The sequence below is a fragment of the Malurus melanocephalus genome, unplaced genomic scaffold (assembly GCF_030028575.1).
Source record: "Malurus melanocephalus ecotype Western Australia unplaced genomic scaffold, MMel_1.1 scaffold_375, whole genome shotgun sequence".
Lineage (NCBI taxonomy): Eukaryota > Metazoa > Chordata > Aves > Passeriformes > Maluridae > Malurus > Malurus melanocephalus.
The window spans coordinates 636,102-649,233 of NW_026623607.1; the positions used below are offsets into that span (position 1 = coordinate 636,102).

A 13,132-nucleotide genomic window follows, 5' to 3' on the forward strand; every position below is an offset into this window, starting at 1 on the left:
TGAGGATACCTCAGCTGAAAAGAAACAAGTCTGACTTATCTCTTCTGACCAAGCATAACTTGTCTGTAGATGAGACAGTTTCCTTGTGAGATCACTGGCAGCTTGTGTTAAGTCTGGTAACACTAACATTTTTAGAAAAGAACAAGAAGGGCAGATAGATGACTAGCTGCCCAGTGAAATAATAATATTTCTCTCTTCTTTTTTTTTTTTTTTTTTTTTTTGTGATAACTGACATTAAATCTCAAGACTGGTTTTATCAATAAATTTTTCTTCTTTCTTCAGTGCAGTGATTTATTATATCCTTTAACAACATGAACCCCTTAGTCTTGGCTCATGTGTAGTATGTTTCAGTTTTCATGCATTTTTAGGTAAATATATCTGGATTTTTCCATTCACAAGGTATTAGAAGCACTTGAGAATTCTGTCTTTGTTTAATTTGTAATGTCCAAGTCCAAACTGGCAGAACTAAGCCTACTAGATTTTGGAAATTCGACAGAAATCCTGTAACCTTCACACAAATAATCAGAGTGTTCTTCACATCCACATGCATGGTAACAGTACTCTTGGTATAAACAGGTTTCTGGACMGCAGGTAAGTACAAATCATACTCTCATCTCCATTCTGAACTCAGGTCACTAGGACATTTCTAGCACAACAGTTTATAAATGTTAACCCTCCYACAGTGGCCCAAGAAATGTTAGGAGCTGTACTGAGAATAGCAGTGTTTTAGCAGTTGATAACCAATTTATTTTTGGSTTTGGGCTAATTATGGAAGTTATAACTTATTTGGCATTCTAGGCTGAGCAGGCAAAGAGCTTGCATGGTTTTTAATCCAAATCAGAACTAAGAGATTTCCACTTAGTATCACTTCCTTTTGGTATTTCTGTGTGAAAATTTCCAATAGATTTGATTGAGTTTTGGTTGCTCATTTACAGTGTCCCATGTAGATTTGAATCTGTCACAGCATAAATATAGGTGTTTGATAATTTTTTCTCATGTTTACAAGACTAATTATATCTTTAGGCTGTAATGAAGTCAACTGTATCTTAATTGGTCTTTTTGCTTCTATTAATTAATTAATTATGATCAAATTTTATTAAAAAAAATTGTAATCGGATTGGCATAATAGAAACTGAGTGTTCTAAAAAAACTTGGCCAAGTGCCTATTTTAGTATATTAATTCTGCCAAGTGAGTTGATAATAAGATTGGACTGGATTTGAAAGATTAGAGAGRCTTGGCTTAGAAGGACATGAGGGTTAGTTCCATACAGTTTTTCAGCTGCTTAAAGGGAGACAGTATTTGAATTTCTGTCTGTACTTTTGTGATGAACTGTTTCTATAATCTTCTTCTGAGGGAAAAAATCATGCCAAAATTTAAAAAACAAAACAAAACAAAACAAAACAAAAAAAAAAATCTAAGGATTTTTCTTTTCCTGTAAGCTTTGGATGCTGAAATTGATCCACACAGTCCCAAAGTTTATTAACACAGAAGCTTATGTGTCAGAGCCTGAGGGATAACTGATCAGGTGGCCCACATGCTGCTACAGCATACTCGGTCTGCTCAGTTTTAAATGTTTTTGTTTTGTGTTGCAGACCATAGGCAGAGGAACATGGAAAAATTAAATCAAAGGGGTCAGTGTGAGATGACTTGTGGCTTCTTTCACTGATTTTGCAGAAATTGTTTCTCCCTATTTCATGTACAGGAGAAACTGCACAAATTGTTGAAAACAGAAGTGACTGGACACAGAAAGAAGTAGCTAGAAAAAGCAGATAAACACAACCCTGATGAAATCAGCAGTCTTCTCAGACCATCAGGTTTGTCTGTTTGATGGATGATCAAGCCCTGTTTACAGCTTCTAATGCCTATTTCAAATTTACCATTCATACATCAAAAAGTCTTTACAAATTCAAAYGTGTCTGCAATTTTGTTAAGACAAATGGAAAAAAAATCATGTTTTGGGTTTCTTTTTAGCCACACTATTATAAGGCATTGCAGGAACCCTACCAAAAATGCCTTACTATTATTCCACAATTGCATCTTTTTTTATGTATGCAGTTTTTCCCTCACTTATGGCACCCAGGTTAAACATTTCTACAATAAGCCCAAAGCAGTGCCTGAAAGCAAAGAACAAGCCCTACCAGTCYAGTACATCCAGAAATATATCTGACATTGTACAGACCTTTTTGGTCGAAGGCTTGAGGAGAGAAAAGGTATAAACCTATTTAGTCATGGAATTTACCATCCAGATATGGAACAGGCTGTTCAGAAAAGCTGCAGATGTCCCATCCCTGGAGATGTTCAAGGCCAGGCTGGGTAGAGCTCTGAGCAGCCTGGTCTTGTGGAAAGTGTCCCTGTCCATGGAAGGGGTATTGGAACTAGGTGATTTTTAAGGTCCCTTTCAACCCAAACCATCCTTTGTTCCTGTGATATTTCCTGAGGTGAAGATTTTGTTCGTCTCTTCTAACAACCTGAGCCAGTTTTAACAAGCCTGGAAATTCGTACTTGTTTGTTGGCCTTCTGAAGGCAGGTGGCTGGAAGGAGACCTYCAACAGGGCTTAGACATTAATCCATGAATGTTCTGTGTTTTCCACAGTGTAAAAAAAAAAAACCTGATGATTCCCCTTAACAATTGAAACTCTGTAAAGAGGGCAAGAAGTTAATGTTACTGCTTCATAAGTCTGTTATCTTGGGGATTAGGTCCTCTGGAAGAAACATCTTCTAATRTGGCTGGCAATCCAGTAAATCTGAATGTTGAGGGCAGAGAAGAAAMATCAGAAGTTCTGGGAGCTGCTGGATAATTGGTCTTTGCCCCTTTCTAGGCACTGCAAAATACTCTTCCTGATTCCCCTGCCAGAAAAATGAGCCAGGTGCGTGCAAGACAGAGAAGAAACATGAACTGTGGCATCAACAACCTGACATGTGGAGGTGTGGAAAGGAGCCCACGCAGCAGCTGTGTTTTCCCTCCAGGAGCCTTGGAGAGTCCTGGCCCTTTCTGCCAGCCCCATGTCCTGGCATGACCCAGGCCAAGGCTTGCAGGCATCACACAGCCTGCTCTCCATCGAGGAAAGCCAGGYAAAATAGCTCCCATTTCCCTGGCCAGCTGGCTGCACACAAAGCCGAGCAGACTGGAGGAAACAAGTCCCTGCACACCCCAACRCGAGCTGAAATGGATGACATGAATCCATGTTCCCTTCTCCCAGCTGTAGCAAAGGCACTGTAAACTTCCAGAAGAGAGAAAACACGTGGGCAAAAGYGCAGTAACATTGTGCAGCTCCTTTGCCGCACCTGTCAGAGCCGTAAATATTGTTATGTAACTAGTTTTCTTGTCTCCAGAAAACATGTTCAGTAGCCAAGGGTTGTGGGTATGTTCTAGCTCTGCCCTTGATCCCAGAAGTCACCTCTGCACAGCCTTCCTTGAGCTTTCCTTAGAAGATGTGTGCCAAAACTTCTGAATGGGACACATCACTCCACTATTCTAGAGCAAAGCACAGAGCAAGAGATAAAAACAGAGCTAAAGGCCTCTATTTTCTTTGGGCTTCTAGGGTGGAGAAGGTGCAAGGTGCATATATTCCATCACCTTGCTCCAACATGTACTGAATTAAAAGGGAAGGCCACAAAAAGGTGACTTACAAATATAGCTTAATGATCCTCATTTAGGTCATGGAGATATTTTGCAATCATAATAAATCTTAAAATAGGTTAATATATCTGCTGTTCAAGATGGAGCACAGTTGTAGTAAAAGGTACAAAATATTTTATTCATAAGTCTAGCAAGACTGGGAACTCAATCCAATTGACTGTGCTGACCTACTTTTCATGAATACCTGATCTCACACAACTGTGATACTTGTCTCAAAACCAGTAGTATCACAGGTGAACCTGCCATTCTCTCCACCTTAGAGTAGTGAGCTAAAATATGAATTCTAGTCCCAGTGTTTTCTTCTTTGTGCTTTATTTTAATTCATTGCAGTGATAGAATGRTTTTTCTTTGTTTTTACTGTCTGGTTTTGGTCAGACTTGCTGGCTTAGTACTTGCTGAATGTAAAARATAATTCAGCATGAACCATTAAAAYAATGTTTCTGTCTTTCTTGGAGCCTGGAATCATACCTAGTGTAGCATCACTACAAAAAAATATACAAAACACATATGCTTGTCTGCTGTGTTTTAAAAYCATGTTCTGTCAGTGATATACTGTCTGTGGTGGAATTCAATATCCTGAAGTGGAAATTTCCTATCAGTTAAGTCTTTGTAATATTAATTTATGGATACTCAAATTACTGCCACTGATTTGAAACCTCTTATAAAATGGACTTTGATATTCTACAGATCTTTGTATAAAAAAACAAAACTGAATTTGGCACTCCTCTCCATTTTCCTTTTCCTTCTTCTTAAGGAATAGCTTTTTCCTGTATTTTAATTCCTCACTGGAATACAGGGGTTTTTTGCTTTTTTTTTTTTTTTTTTAATAAAGGGCAGCATGCTACGTGTTACATGCGCTAATGAATTGGCATTTATAAAACAGAATGTATACCGTATCTAAGACAACTGCTGTGAAAATGTCTGAGTTGCTGCACTCTCTAAATAGAGCACAATTATGGCATACGGTTGGAGTGCTTTTATCTGTACTGCCACTGCTGGAAATTTAACTGTGTATGTGACCTGAATATTTAGAGCTCAATGGAAAATTCCATAAATGTAGTGTAGCTTCAGAGCACCTAGCAGCTGTTACAAATATTATACCCGTTACACACTATTGCTGAATGATGCACATGAAGCCCCTCTGCCATTCTGGGTGTATTCTATCACTTCCACCACTCCAGTATTTTAACAGATGCTTTGAAAAATGCAATAACTAGGTGCTAAGTAGCTTGCATATTAATTCAGTGGAAGCCCTTCCTATCTGTGTATTCATACTCCTTCCTGGCTGGGCACAGTTAATGTTCAAACCTGAACATGCAGGAAGAAACCATATCATAGGGAGACCACACTTACCGTGTGCTTTTGTTTGCTCAGTTTGATATACGTGCTAAAAGCCACTACTTAGCTGAGCAAACAGAAAAGAGAGGCAGCAGCTCTCCACAGTGTTAGAATGCTTCTTATTACAGGGGGATGGAGCAGAGGTGTAGTAGATCCATGGATGCCCCCTTTCACTCCTGGTTACTGCAAGAGTACACTGACACTCCAGAGAATGTAACAGGAACTGCAGAAACAACAAATGAGAGTAAATATGAGAGCAAAAGAGAGATTTTTGTAAAGCATTATGTTTAAAATAACACAACAGTTTAACTAAGACTACACAGGCTGCAGACTGGCTTCCTAACTGATGATTCTTCCTGCCTCCTACTTATAGTTCAGTTCCTCCTGCTTTTATGCTGTTGCAACACCTTCAAAGACTCTTTGCTGCAGAGGAGCAAAGTGCTGAATGTGATGCAGCCAAGAGCCATGAACAACCTGCTGCTGTATCTCTGGGGTGGCTGCATTGAGAGACAGGGCAGGTGAGGAAGTGTTAGTTGACATCCACTTAGCCGACCTCCAGACTCAATCTCAGAAACACAGAGGTGTTAGACTTAGCACAGAAGTAATGGCAGTTTATCTACCTRAAAGCAAGGTCACTGTGCAAACCAATATCTACACAGTGGCAGCATCTCTCAAGGCTTTCTGTTCCAGCACTTTTCTGTCCTTGCCCTTCTAAAGTGGGCTTTTTGTGTCAAATGTCAAAACACAAATCTTGATTTCAGCAGCACATACCCATTACTTCTTATCCTAAAGGAACACATTGTTCCCTTCCTCACTGCAGTACTGCCTCTGCACATTGCTCCTCTCCATAACTCCTCGTTAGCATTAATTAGAATCATCTCCTAGATCTGTGGAATGGCAAGGAGATGGCATGTGTGGCTTTGTCAGTAAAAGTGGGAGAACTAGAGAAAGAGAGAAGAATTAACCAGCTGTCTGAACCAGGGTAATGGCAATCTGCCCAACATTCTAGGGTATGCTGAAGTAGAGCTAAAAATAATCCTTGCTCTACTGAGTATCTTGCAACATTCCTACAAGGAAATAGTCYTTGAGTGCTCCTCAGTGTTGGGAACACGATTATAGCAGACCCTTCTGAGGCCCAGCTTTATGGACAGATTAGCTCAGTTGGTCAGAGCAGAGTGGTAATAATGCCAAAGTCGTGGGCACGGGCCATTCACTTAAGAGTTGGACTCGATGACCCTTGAAGGTCCCTTCCAACGCAGAATRTTCTGTGATTCTGTGGTTTATGCAGGCCAGACTAGTTACAAGCACTGCAAGCCAACAATATTAGGAATATATTTTTCAATCAAATCCTGTTAAACTCATGGGATTAAAAATCCAACTAATGTTTAAAAGACATGATGAAAATTATTTTATTTATTGGTTTGCAGTTTAGTGGCCACCTCACACTTCAATAGAATTGCATGGGATAATTTCACTACTGAAGCTTCTGCTTCTGGGTTTTTTTTTTCTGTTTTGCCTGTCTCTGGCTTCTTTTGAACAATGCAGAGGCCCCAGAGCAGGTTTATGTCATTATCTATCTCTGTTCTTGTAATACTTTGTATTGTCTCCAGGTCTTCACCAAATTCTCTAATGGACCACAAATGTTGAGTCCCATTTTGCAGGTCAGAGTCAAGGCAAAGGTAGCAGCTAGAGAGCATTGCTCTCCACAGCTGTGCCAAAATAATGTACTCACATCCAAGAGCCTTGGGAGAATCAAATCCAGCCAAAGGTGAATTTGACCTCACAAAGATTAAGCAGCAGAATATACAAATTTTTTGAGTACTCAATGAGAAAAATATTTAAGGATATGACAGGGGATRTTTAACCAAAAGGATTCAGGAAAAGAAAATAAGATCATCATTTTTTAATACAGCAAAGATTCTCAAGCACAGGAGAAACAAAATATCCCTGACCACTTAGGTATGGTTTTAATGCCCTCATGCTGTCAGTAGCTGTCTCAGTTCTATTAGGTGAATTACACCATGTCATTAAAACCAAAGCAACTCACTGAAGCTGCACATAATTAAAGTGCAATGGAAATGCCTTCATGAAGGAACTTTCCTGTAGTTATTCTCCCTTCAGGAGAGAACATTATGTTCGTGTACTGACAGCCAGAAGCAACCACCTCCTGTAGCCAGGGAGTGCTGCTGGTGGAGCAGGGACTGAAATCAAGGAAGGATCTGCTTCTTTCCCTTGCTCTCACCCTCACACMAGCCCTGAGATGAGCAGGGCAAGGAGCTGGGGTACACCGTGGTCCCACATGTCTAGAGAAACCCTCAGCAGCTGAAGCAAAACTGATGACTCCATTCCCCACATCACACTGGTTACAAACCTCTCAAGGGGCTCATGGAAATGATCTCAGGGACATGGGGAGCCTGGGCCAGGACCCAGCACAGGCCTGGAAAGGAGGCATTGTGCCAGCCCCAGCTTTGGGTTAATGAAAACATCAGTGACTTCTGAGACACTGTTTGTACTCACTGGGATTGTTATTTAAAGGCCCAGTTCTCCTCCAGTCCAAAGTAATTAGCATCACCTGCCATCTATTTAGTTCTAATTGTAATTTCTCATGTAAAGCATATCTCATAGGACTTCAGTGACTTTTCCAAATTTCCCTATTACTATTTTTACATAATAATAATAACAATAATTTTGATACTGTCCCTGTTATTTAATTTATATGCAAAACAAAAGTTAAATGTTTTCAGTGTCAGGCACATTACTGTCTTTTTATCACACCAAGTTAATGGCCTCACTCTCTTGAGAAACTGAATACAAATCCTGGTCTTATAGTACAAAGTGCATTAGAATGGATTTGCTGGGATTAAAATTTTGGCTTTATCTTGAATTTATGACCTGAATTTTTTTTCAGTGTTGTACCCTGCTGATATCCTTTCTCCTGAGGGAATCCTACTGACTTCATCCAGAGTCGCTGGAAGTTATTGAAGAATCATAGAATTATGGAATGTTTTGGCTTGGAAGGGACCTTAAAATATCGTCTAGTCCTACCCCATGCCACACCTTCCACAAGACCAGTTTGCTGAAAACCCCATCTGACCTTGCCTTGAACACTTCCAGGGGTGGGGCATCCACAGGATCTCTGAGCAGCCAGTTCCAGTCTCACCATGCTCATAGCAAARAATTCCTTCCTTATATCTAATATAWATATATTCTCTTTTATTTTAARACCATTAATAGGATCAACACCRGAGACTGCAGAGAYCTTACCCTCAGCAATGTTATCATTAGTTAGCATTATCCTTTGAGAAGCACTCCTTTGCCAAATCTCCCAGTTTAATTKCAAATCTCTGAAAAACTCAAATCCTGTATTTGTGGGGCAGTCAATGAAGCATTTTACAAAAAAAAAAAAAAAAAAAAAAAAAAAAAAAAAAAAAAAAAAAAAAAAAAAAAAGTTAGGAAAAGGAAGACTGTAATGGAACGAAATACCACAACACAGATAAAAACTATTTAACTGTTATTTTAAAGCCCCTTCTGATTTTAAAACTAACCTGACAATTTTGCATCTGATGTCTTAGTGTGATAGCCACGCTTGTGGTCAGGTTGGCAGCAGAAACTCCTTTGATTGGCACTGCTGGGTGGGATCTCAGAGCAGGAAAGCAGGATGAGCACACRGGGTTCTTGCACTGCTGTCATAACCCCTTCCCCCCGCAGCAGCAGCAGCCCGCTGTACCAGCTGTGGATTAGGACCGCAGCATTTAAGGGGCTCCTGCAGAAAGAGGAACAGAGAAATGGTAACAGAAATTGTAACAGAAAAGTGCTCCCTGCACTAGGGACACTCCAGGCTAAATATCCACCCTGTACATAGACAACTTCCTTCCTTAGGCTACCTTTCTCAAGCCCTTTCCGCAGTTAAAAGCACTGTTGGTCATTTAAAAGGATAAAAATTCAGTTTCATCTTTGTTGTCTAACCCTTATGTCATGTCTCAAAATTCCATATGGATAGTTATTGACCCGTGGATGTTCTATGGTACTTTTTGATTTCTATCARTGTTACCTTTAAGAAATAAAACGTGAAACTGAGTCAGCAAAAAGCACAAAAACAGCAATTCCCCATCCTGTATTACAAGTATATAACCAGAACAAACAGCAGATGTCAGCACTAATCCAGAACTTGAAATCCCAGGATCACAGAACATGCACGACATTCAGAAAGACCCCACTTTACTGTCCTCAAAATGCATAAGATTAGACTGTAAAATAAGACATCAGAACTTCTGCTTGAGAACAGAAATATATTTACATTTGAAGGACCTTAATTAATTTTATGTATCACTTCTACATGAGTACACTTAAGCATTCTAGCCAGCAAGGGACCATGTGCCTATGAAGAGGGTTTTGCTTTAACTGTGCACTAAAAGATCTCTAATTCCATACACTTCCCTAAAAATGATTAATTTTTTAAGTGGTTTAGAGGAGATAGTTTGGTAAAGGCCAAACACAAAGTTCAAGAGACACCTAAGGAGCAAGAAGCAGGCCTGAAGCTCAAGGGCAGAGAATCAGAAGCCTCTTGGTGCAGGTGGCAAGTGGGGGCTGCARTTCAGCCTTATTTTGGGCTAAAACAGAATGGGACAATTGAGTAAAATGGGTGTAAGAACATAACTTCTGTGGCCTGATGTAGAAGACTCCCTATTTATGAAACAAAACCACAGGTGATTTTCCTGGAAATAAAGCATAATTTAGTGGTGCAAGTACACACCTGCATGCTGAACTACATGAAGAKGTGGGAATAATCCTCCCTGCCTGGTCACTACCCCTTTGAGGTCAACGCATGACGGATTCCTTCTGGGGGTCATGCAGCATCCACTAACACACTGTTTCCCAATCCCTGGAAACCCTTCTGCCTCTTCAAAAAGAAGGAAGAACATTTAAAATGTGTTAGAGACTGAATGGGTATTTCCTGCCAGCATGAAGCACTGTGAAGTTCTTCAGGGTTTGGGCCATGGGCACTAGAGATACAAGATGCAATACCTGTGATAGAACCCAGGATTGCTCCTTCTGAYATCTGTGGTGGGATCTCTCAAATCCTGCAGCAATCAGATGTTTGCAATAAATCATCCATGATAAGGCTGCTCCTATCAGGAATCTTGCAAAAATAAGAAAAATAATAGTAAAAAAATAGTAGCAATTTTTATACCAATGCTTAGAAATATTTGGGTTTATTCTGTTGTGGGTTTTGTTTTTTTTTTTTGTAGCTTTCTGAAGCATTTCCCATCAAAACTAAAAAATGACAGGCTTAAAGGATTTATTATCTACAACTATAGCTTGGTCTCCAAGGATCATATGTTCCTTAAATGACATTGAATGGAAGAGGACAAGAAATATACCCAGGATCAATTATAAAAGTAAAAATAGCTTGGCTATTTAAAATCATATTAGTTCTGGTTACAAAAGCAAATTGACTGCTGTTTACATTATGAACTTAAAAAACTCAGATAGTTCCTCCTGAGCCAAGAGCCAAATCTCAGTCTGAACAAACTGGCAAGGTGCCCCTAGCTACCTTTATTTTTCAGCAATCACCACCATTTAAATAAATATCCAACCGCATTCCCTGTCATTCTTTGCTCCCTGAACTTCTTTGCTCCATTAAAAAAAAATAAAAAAAATAGAGAAAAAGAGAGAGAGAGAGGGCAGTTTTTATTAACTAGTAAAACAATTTAGTTTGATTCATCTTCTCTGACCAGAAGAACATAAGAGGTCATCAATCTTAACTTCTCTGTCAGCACAGATATGTCAAATCAGAATTAAGTGGTGGAAAAATTGTTGAGGGAGAAAGAGGAAAAAAACAAGACAAAATGGAAGAAAGACAGTTCTCAGAAGAGGGGAAAAGAACTATGCAGCCACTAGCTGATGCTCTGTCAGGCTTAAAGTTCCATTTTTCACAYAAAATCAGAGAAACTGTGATATTTGAGAAAGGTCTCAGGCTTTTTATGAATTCAGAGAAAAAAATTAAAATCAAATTAATTCTCCTGTGAACTAACAATGCTTTTATCTCCACTTCCATAATAACAAAGAAATTTACCTTTAAAATTAGTTGCATCATCTTTTCTTTGCAGGATACTCCAGTGGAGGATTACAGTCCTCTCCTGCCTTCACCTGTGAACTGGTCTCCCCAAGGTATCTTCTCACATCCTAAGTGGTGAYTGGCTCTTTTCCAAACCAAAGCACAGAAGACTGAATTTTCTACTAATTTCAGCATTTTCTTTATGCACAACAGATGCTCTTATGGATTACCCTGAGGGATAGTATGAGCTCTGTTACACTGTGAAGATGAAGAAATTCCAGCAGCTCCACAAATAAAGTTAAATCTTATGCTCTGTCTGCCATTAATGTTCCACATCTAGACTTCTGATGTAAAAAGTATTAACAAAAACACTTCAGATGTTCTGTATCACCTCTCCAGCAAAGACAGAATAAGAACTGGATTGAACAACTTGTTGGCTCAACAAGTAGTTAAAATTCTCTGCTCTTTGGATTCCCTGCCAGCCAGAGCAAACATTGAATAGCTGATGGGTGACCTGTCACTTGCCTCAGTGGCRGGCAAGGTTAGCTCCAAACCAAAGACAACACAACAACCTGACCACAGATGTGAGCTTTATGTCAGAAACTTTTTTAAATATGAACAAGCAAGTTGAAAGAGGATTTGAAACTGAAGGTTGTCTAGGAATCTGGAAGATATTGAGGACAATGATACAAATGCACAGTATGTAGAAAGTTCTGTCTTGCAGAATATCTTGACATCCAAAGCAATTTCTTTTCCCCATCCATCAGTATCTTTTCTAGCCCACCTGTACAAGGCTTTAGCCAGACCTGTTCATTAGAGAGGTACCTCATTCATGCACTGGAGGAATAAATAAACTGCATTATCTGTGATTTCAGAGGATGGAGAGGGGCATTAAGAAAGGAGCACAGCTGCTTATTATCTAAGTAGTGTTGGCTTTGTGTCCCAAGCATTCGGTCCCTCTGGTAAACCCACATGAAAGCAAGCAGCAGCCAGAAGCTAAACCCTGCAGAGCACTTCCTCCTGATATCCCTTCCTCTGAGACCTCCCAGGTAGCAGAGGACAGATGTTTCTGGGCCACCAGTGCCCACGGGACCTTCAGATGAAGAGACCTCAAAGTCTATCAGATGTTGGTGACAGTTTCCAGTGAATGAACATAAATTAACATAAATATGCCAAAAAATTCATCTGGGTGGAATGTAACAAGAAAATCACTTAATTTAATAAATGTAAACTTTTTCAGTTCACTGCTTGCTTCCTGAATTTGTTTTGGACTTTTAAAAAGGAATTATTGATACATAGAAGTATACTGGGTGCTAAAGGGAACTTTCCAAAAGCAGAGATATTATGAAGGTAGAGCTGTAATTTGTGTGCAAACAAGTGAGACTGGTTAAATTTTTTTCAAGCAATTCTGTAAACAAGGCCATTCATGAAATGCTGGGTGAACTGGAGGTAGGTGGTTCTCTAAGGAATGCTTTTATACATTTTCTTAAAAGGAGCTTCTGAGCATTCAGTAGCTCCTTTGTGTGCATTTATTCCTTATCTGTGACCCCATCTGTCACAAGACCCTCTATGTCCTTAAATATTACCTCTTATGACCACTCCAGTATGTAAAGCAGATTAAATATTTATGTGTCATGTAGCTGTATGCCAGTGGGCAGAGTGAATGTATCTGAGAATGCAGGCATGTGTAGTCACATAAAGGGATCAAAAAGATACAACAAAAGATGTAATCTCCATCTGCTTGCAGGGGTACCTCAATTTCTTGCTTATCATTTTACATGAGGAGTTTATCAGAAAAACACAATGAAAGCATTTTGCCAATCAGTCTTTTTGGATAGGAACACAGACATTTTTGGATTTTCAGGATATTTGACTAGTTTTAATTATTAACAGCACAACATACTCTAACAGAGGATTCTTTAAGCAGCCCTCTGAAAAAAGCAGAATTTAGTTCATTCATCCTTTCAGAGAGATAAAGTGCTAAAAAGAATTGTCCATTCTATCTAGTAGACTTTTATAATTTCACACTCTTTGTCACAGTATTATCACATATACTTCATTTTAATAGCAGATTGCTATAAAACCATGAGCAGTT

At 39.3% G+C, this 13,132-nt stretch overlaps 1 long non-coding RNA gene across 2 annotated transcripts in view; it reads right to left on the minus strand.

The window, feature by feature from the left end:
* LOC130580959 (uncharacterized) overlaps positions 1-11,464 on the minus strand; it is a 28,406-nt gene extending 16,942 nt beyond the window's left edge. For both annotated transcript variants that reach the window (XR_008966174.1, XR_008966175.1), the window contains exons 1-4: positions 11,056-11,464; positions 10,005-10,119; positions 8,525-8,742; positions 4,995-5,202 (exon numbers count right to left, since the gene is read on the minus strand). This is a non-coding gene — a long non-coding RNA (uncharacterized LOC130580959). The remainder of the gene's footprint in view (positions 1-4,994; positions 5,203-8,524; positions 8,743-10,004; positions 10,120-11,055) is intronic.
* Between the last annotated feature and the right edge of the window lie 1,668 nt (positions 11,465-13,132).